At 30.5% G+C, this 8,545-nt stretch overlaps 1 long non-coding RNA gene across 1 annotated transcript; it reads right to left on the bottom strand.

Moving 5' to 3' along the window:
* Positions 1-2,245: 2,245 nt before the first annotated feature.
* LOC126891691 (uncharacterized) lies at positions 2,246-3,656 on the bottom strand. Its single transcript, XR_007700511.1, has 3 exons — positions 3,446-3,656; positions 3,079-3,347; positions 2,246-2,732 (listed from the first exon to the last, which is right to left on the bottom strand). It is a non-coding gene; the product is annotated as an uncharacterized LOC126891691 (long non-coding RNA).
* Between the last annotated feature and the right edge of the window lie 4,889 nt (positions 3,657-8,545).

The following is an 8,545-nucleotide window of genomic DNA, read 5'->3' on the forward strand; positions in this document are numbered from 1 at the left end:
AAACTATTTGACAATACAGATGTTATACCTATAGGTACCTGTAATAGACGAAGACAGCGATGAGACTTTAGAACTGTAAAGTGTAATACCAACGAATATACTCTCCGAATACTCTACGAGTATATACGGAGCTATAAATATATTCTTTGGTAATACTTTCCTTATTCTTTTTATGGTGTTTTACGTGGCAGTAAATGTGAAGCAAAATGACAGTATTAGGGAATCCATCGACCTGTCAAAGTTAAATCACGTGATCTTTGGTTGGCACACAAAACTGTTCTTAACCTAAACTCAATGTAATTATTGATTTTTCTTATTTGTTTTTTGTCGTGATTTTGAGGTAGTATAGTATTTAAAGACATTCATTAGATTAATTATTTTATAAACTTTACGTTTTTGGTGATTTTGAGTGCTGACAACATGCCTGTGACTTGTATATTAGTGAACTGTGGAAGTCCAACTGATCGGGATAATGTTAATTTTAATTTGTTTTTGTCCTGATTTTGAGCTAATATAGTATTTAAAGACATTCATTAGATTAATTATTTTATAAACTTTACGTTCTTGGTGATTTTGAGTGCTGACAACATGCCTGTCACTTGTATAATAGTGAACTGTGCAAGTCCAACTGATCAGAATAATGTTAATTTTAATTTGTTTTTTGTCGTGATTTTGAGCTTAATATAGTATTTAAAGACATTCATTAAATTAATTATTTTATAAACTTTACGTTTTTGGTGATTTTGAGTGCTGACAACATGCCTGTGACTTGTATAGTAGTGAACTGTGGAAGTCCAACTGATCAGAATAATGTTAATTTTAATTTGTTTTTTGTCGTGATTTTGAGCTTAATATAGTATTTAAAGACATTCATTAGATTGATTATTTTATAAACTTTTCGTTTGTGGTGATTTTAAGTGCTGAAAACATGCCTGTAATCTGTATAGTAGTGAACTGTGGAAGTCGAGCTGATCGGATAATGTTCATTTTTTTGGTGTTCCCTCTATAGGGCTTTTCATTCACAGTCATTTGTTTTGAGCTTCTGTCATATGTCGTATAATCCGTGTATAGTAATATTATACACGGATTATACAACATCTGACAGAAGCTCGAAACAAATGACAATCGATGAAAAGCCGTATTAGAAACTCATTTATGTTTCCTCACCTAACTAAATTGTCAAATAACAGGACGCACTCATGCTAGGAATTATGGTTTTTATTACAATTATTTATATGTGACACTAACGTAACTAGTGACATTCATTTTTAGGCCAATGTGACAAACTTTATTAATAGTACTAAATTTTAACATTTATCCCCTATTTTGTTAAAACAATATTATTTTGTTTTTCATTCTATTCAAAATAAATGCAGTTTTGACAGGGAATTTGTTTTGTTATTTATTTATTCCATATAGACCTGGATCCCGCGTACCAAAAAAAAGTTGATTAATAGCAAGCTGAAAATTTATTAATAGCTTAATGGTGTCTAGTCCGACAAACTGATGTACGGGAACACTGGAAGTTTTAACTGTGGAACAGGTTAAAAATTTGGAACGTCAAACTACAAAAATGTTTATGTAATTTGTCAGATAAAACTTCCAATTGATTTGCTACCAATTCATTAAACTCTCATGCAAAAACCAGACTGGTGAAAAAATCACCAACTGGGCATTTTAATGAGTAGAACACGAAGACCATGTCAAACTACAGGAATCATGTTGGTTAGTAATAGCAGTCTGATTTTTGCATGAGAATTTAATGAAAGGATAACAGATCAATTGGATGTTCTGTCCGACAAAATATATGGGATGTTTTTGTAATCTGATGTTCCAAATCTGAGTTTCCAAACTGTTTCACAATTAAAACTACCCCTGTTCCAGTGTCACAATACATCAAAGTTTGTCCAACTGGACACCGTTAAGCTATTAACAAATTTTCAGCTTGCTATTAATCAATTTTTTTGGTACACGGGATCCAGACCTAATAGGTTTGTTCATAGTATGACACAAACGATTAGCAACTGCTGCCAACCATCAGATGCATCAGCAGTTAACAGTTAGCGTTGTGCAGTTAATAGTTAGCATTCATAGACTACGAATGCACATGTGTCTGATGGATGGCAAGAGTTGCTGATCGTTCTACGAACAAACCTATCAGTAAGCACAATTTGTGATATCCATGGGTAGTTACTAACAGAAAGAGGCAGGATTCGATTTTTAAAACATTTATTTCAGAGTCAAAACATAGTCATACCTTAAACGATAAATGAATATTATTATTACAAGTTGATACTAATTACAAAAATAAATACACATTTAAAAGACCAATACATAATTACTCATGATGAAGAAGTACATTATAATTAAAAATGAATAACCATTTTCATATCGCTGCAACACAATGCCAAAGCCATCTTATATTTCAATTTGTTTAGTGAGCGCAACAAGCACTCTGACCGAACAGTTTCAAAACTCATTAGTTTTTCATCAGAGAATGCATATGTTGCTATCTCCAAACCATGTAGCTGTAACATATGTACATACATTGGGTTCTTCGTCTGTCTTGCCCTGAGCATACTAAGCTAAAAATAGGATTGCTGCAATATGGCTGCAGACTTCACTATTACCGGCCATACGCATACAATGTGAATTTGCTATGTCATCAGAACTGGCTATCACCCCACCCAAGCATTTAGTCGTTTAGCATTAGATTTTTGGAAATGCTTCACCTAAAAAAAATATTTTATTTTTTTGGAAATTCTTCAACTACAAAAACTTATTTTTATTAGAGTATTTGCGTTCTTTACAAAGATTGAGAATATTTTATTTAAAATCAGACATTCATATAATATAATTTTAGAACAATCATGACAGTAATTCAAATATATGGCAGTAATAAATCATTTTCAGAGAATTATGGAGTTCGCAGTTTACAGATTAGGACGATGATATGTCTAGTTTCATACAGATATATAAACGTAAATAAATCTAATATTTAAAACCAATTTATCCAAAAGACACTAATACTGTTATCCATATATTTCTTAATGGTGAATAAATAAAATAAAGGCATACCTTTCCGACAATAATATGGAAATCAGGAAATCATTAACAATTTTTACTCCATTCAAAACAAATCCAGCTGTAAAATATTTATGTGCCTGAAGGCTTTTGTATGCTTTCATCTGCTGCTTAGAGTAGCAACTGTGACATATCAGACTCCACCAGATATGTATAAATATCTATAATAGTAACTTGATGGACTGCACTTTACTGTAAAATCTAATTCTGACTGAATTGCGTATGGATCTAAATCCCCAATTATTTTCAGCTTCAATAAATATCTAGAACAATAAAAGAAATAATGTTATTGCTTTCAAAATTCATCATTATTGATAAATATCGGGGCAAAATGAACAGTAAAAAAAATTGTTTCGCCTACCTTTCTCACAACATCTGGAGTTTCCAATAATAATTTCCTTAAATAATCAGTTTGCATTGTGGTAAAGTTTATAAAGTTCACAAAAACAGGAAACGAAATCCAAATGAATCCAAAATACGACGATAAACAATGAAAAATCATTGAAAAATAGATGCAAACATAACCTCTTTGTTAGTTTGTGTGCCAACCAGAGGTCACGTGGTTTGGATTGCCTAATAGGCAGAGATATAGGTTATGTAGATGGTACAAGCCAGTGATGTGGTAGGGAGGTTGTTTTTAAGTTTATTCAATAGCAAACTTTATATAATATATGGAAAAATGTTTGTCCGACAAATATGTTGGGCATTTTAATAAGTCCGCATGTCAAATGACAGGAATTATATTGGTGGTAACTAGTAGTTTGATTTTTGCATGAGAGTTTAATGAAAGGCTAACAAATCAATTGGATGTTCTGTCCGACAAAATATTTGGGACGTTTTCGTAATCTGACGTTCGAAACTTGTAACCTGTTCAACAATTAAAACTTCCCCTGTTTCAGTGTTCCGGTACATCAAAGTTTGTCCGACTAGACACTGTTAAGCTATTAACAAATTTTCAGTTTGCTATTAATAAACTTGTTTTTGATACACAGTATCCAGGCCTGTATGAGTAACCGCTCAAAAACCTTTAAAAACATAGTTTTTGGGGGGTTTAGAGGTGTTTTGCACAATTTTTGAATATCCCTGAAAACTCAGTTATTTCAAATTATACCTACATAACCTATAAAAAACCTTGAGTTAACTATTTTAAAGTCTATAAAATGGAGAAAATTCCTAAAAACCATCGAAAAAACCAGTTTTGCGGATTTTTTGAAGATGGCGCACCTTACGGAAATATCTGAAAAAAGTCAGAAATATAGTTTTTGATAAAATACACAAAACACAAAAAAATTAGACATGCAGCCATCACTAAAAAAAGTACGTACCTATTAAAAAACAAAAAAAATGAGATTATAATATGTACACTCGACCTTCGGTTCCATAAAAATAGGTGTTCTGTAAAAGCCTCAGCTGTGCGTGTGAATTTTTTGTAATTTATAATTTAATAAATTATTAACTATTCTAAATGGGAAATAAGCCACAATTTAACTAAAAAATGATTTTATTAACGTTTCGACGTCCACCACGGACGTCGTTGTCAAAAATACAAAATATTAATAAATTAAACAAAAATGTTGTTGCTTGGTAAAAAAATCTTCTTTAATCTAATCTGACTTATTTATATAGATCGTCCCAAACCCTTTTTTCAGTGCGTCAACAGATTATCGAATTCTCTCTTTCGCATTACAGATGGAAAATAAAATCATTTTTTAGTTAAATTGTGGCTTATTTCCCATTTAGAATAGTTAATTACAAAAATTCCACAAAGAAATAGCTTTAGAACAACATTTATAACTTATTTGCAAACCAACTTAAAAAAGGAGGTGAAAAGGAGGCGGGGGAGGGGAATAGGGGAAGTGGGCTAAAATTGCAGTGAGTCGCATTTTTTAAAATCATATAGAACGTAAAAAAATAAAAAAAAATATTCAGGCTCTATCGACCTCAAAAAATATAATTAGACCCGCAAAAACCCATACAAAACTTTAAAAAAACATGGTTTTTGGGGGGTTTAAAAGTGTTTCGCCCAATTTTTGAATACCATAATATACTCAGTTATTTTAAATTATACATAATATATTAACAAAACCTTGAGTTGACCTCTATTGCAGTATATAAAATGAAGAAAATCCCCAAAAACCCCCTAGAAAAACAGTTTTCTTGATTTTTTAAGATGGCGCACCTGACGGAAAAACCTGAAAAAAATCAGAGAGATAACTTTTGGTAAATTACACAAAATGCAAAAAAAATTGGACCTGCAGCCCCCTCCAAAAAAAGTTATAAGCTTTAAAAAGTTAAAAAAAATGTGAGGTTATGTACACTCGACCTATGGGTCCATAAAAAATGGACATGTTTTATAAAAGTCTCAGCTACACTTGTCAATTTTTTGAAATTTTTAAATCAATTGCAACCCAACTAAAAAAAATTAAATCTAAAAATTTACGTTTTTGGCTGTGGGGGGAGGGGTAAGGGGGGTGGCGAGCTAAAAATCCGCGTTATCTCATTTTTTAATTGCATAGAACGTAAAAAAATTAAAAAAGTTGAATTCTGAGAGTGAGGGCATTTTGCCTATCTTAACGGGGGGTACCCTTTATTTTCCCATAATCTTTATATTACTTATTACTACGACTCTTACTTACTTGAAAACAGCTTGGACATTTCCAATTTTGAATTACCTTTATTTTTATGTAGGTAATTATCTATAATCCTAGATCATTAAATAGTTTTTTATTTCAAATTTCTATTTAATATGATTCCACTGACATTGATTCAATCTGGTGAATCATTGTTTTCCGTTTTTTTTTAATTAAAAATAAAATATTATCGATTCAAGAAGTATATAATCATGAATAATCTAATTCGTATTTTATTTAGAAATAGAAGGTTAAATAGCGTGGTATTTTGTTTTTTGCTACAAACAAGGTTCGGCTGTAAAATATGTTCACCTTGATACAAGTTCGCTATTCTTCTTGGCGCTTGGCTGGTTTCAAAACTGCTGTTGTGAAATCTAATACCTTATAACAGGGACAAAACTAGGTTTTGTCAGCTACACTAATAAATATTAATAAACATAAAAGGGAAAAATCAAGTTTGTCGCAATTTGCATAGAAAATATTGCATAACTGGAATTTAAAAATTGAACTTAAGTTACCAAATGGTTAAAATTTATCATATATTTCTAATTAACCCATTCACGGACACGACTGCATATGCACACAGTAATTTTCCTTTGTAAGTGTCTGCATACACAGTCGTGTCCGGGAATGGGTTAAAGTAACGTATTGGATATCTAAATATGAGGGGCTTTTAATTTGAGTCAACTCCAACCATAAGCTGTGCACTTACTATTAGTATATTCTAGAATCTAGGTTATCTAAGCTAATCCCTGGAAGTTGGTCTTTAGAATCAATATATGAAGGTAAATGATCGAAACAATCATCTCTATACCCATTCCAATTCAGTTTTATTCTAGTACCTGTCATATCTCCCTGCACAGCTCTATAACTGTTACCATGTTAAGGTAAGACAGATGAAAGTTCTTATTTGAGTAAGCAAAGATAGCTTTAGATTAAATTCGATCCGGGGGGCCACCACCATTATTCCAGAGAAATAAGGATTTTCTCGGGACACCCAAAGATCCAGGTAGCTGACCTTTTTTTAGTTAGTGTAGACCTAAAGGAAGAAAACCTACCTGTTTCCTGCCTAAAGTTAGCGTCCGTTTTTGAATTATTAACAATTTAATGCAAAAATCGCGATATTTTCGATTTTTTGCACCCCATTCAAAAGCTAAATAGTTGAGATAAAATTACAAAATTAAATTTTTTAGAACATTGAAAATCCTTCAAAATGACGATTTTTGAAAGTTAAAAAGTTAATTTGTTGCTACGCAAACTGAAAAATAAATGAAAATCGTTATTTGTTAATTACTTTTACTAAAATTACTTTAGAACTTTAGTGTTTCAACCAAAGTTGGGTATTGGGGTAGGTACTCAACAAACCCTCAAAATTTAAGATCGATCCATTAATTAGTTTAAGAGTTATTCTATTTGTTTATCCCAGAGACCTTTGTTTAGCAATAACATAAGACAGGAAATAATGAAGATAGGGCAATTCCGCGTATTTCCAAATGAAAGTAGAAGGGTGCCAAAGAAGAAAGAAGCCAAATTTTTAAAATTTTGTAGTTTAAAAACAATTAGAATAACTTTAAAAATGTTCTCCGTAGAAACAGTATTTTTATATATTCCAAAAGCTAGTATTTCAACACGAATTTTCAAATAAAAAAATTTAGCCTGGGTTCATTTGGGACAAAGTTAGCCATGTGTTTTTTTTTAATTCACAGCTTATTTGTTTATAATAATTAAGGAATCTCGTTATTGCCATTTTAAAGAATGGGATTTGTATTTTTTCTTAAAAAAATTGCACAAACATTGTATCTTCACAGCACACTCTACGATTTTTCTAAAATGTAATTTAAACGATTACTAGGGGGAACCTACAAATCCACCAAGTCAAAATACCGAAAAAGCAATTTCAAACTAATACAATTTTTTGTATCTCCGGATCAACCCAATGTATTTTGATTTTAAGATAAATTACAAATTTATAAATAAATTGATTTCTACATAAATTACAAATATGCAATTTATTTATAAAATTATTAATTAATAAACAGTCTAATTTGTTTCAACAATTCTTGAAAAAATATTTTATTTACAAAAATTTTCTTTTAGTCATAGTATCACTAATGATGATAGAACAATTTAAAGTACCTACACCTTGATAAATAAATTATTTTTATTAGATAATTATTTATTGAAGATAATTTATTTATTAAAGTATACCTTAACTGTTTCTATGAATAATAATGATAGTATTATTAAAATCATGTATTTTTGGAAAAAAAATATTTTTTAAAAAATTGTTTATACAAATTAGACTGTTTATTAATTAATAAATGTCTGAACAAACTGCATATTTGTAATATACAGAAAAATTACATACAAATTAAAAAAAGAACTATCAAAATAATATATTCAGTAGATCCTGAGATATAGAAAATGATAGTAGTTTTAAGTTGCCTTTTTTAGTTGGTATATTTAATAAAAATTCTAAAATTTTTTAAAAATCCAAACGGATTACGTTCAAAACGTTTTCGGACTTATCAGTCCATTGACAGACTAAACGTAGTTCAATGTAGACCTATTCATAATAAAAAATCTCTTAATTAATGGAGTAGAGCATCATGTACCTAGTACTAATCCGTTGGCATCCAATGTAAGCCAAATTGTTTAACAAATTTTACCATGTAGTTAGAACATACATCTTGACCAGTGTTTGGCATTGTGGCTATTTAGCAAGGACAGAGAGGTCGCTGATGATGGACTGATAAGTCCGAAAACGTTTTGAACGTACACTGAAAAAAATATTGTACATACTACCAATGAACGCCAATCATTGACTTTTT

Source organism: Diabrotica virgifera, chromosome 9 (assembly GCF_917563875.1).
Source record: "Diabrotica virgifera virgifera chromosome 9, PGI_DIABVI_V3a".
Classification (NCBI taxonomy): Eukaryota; Metazoa; Arthropoda; class Insecta; order Coleoptera; family Chrysomelidae; genus Diabrotica; species Diabrotica virgifera.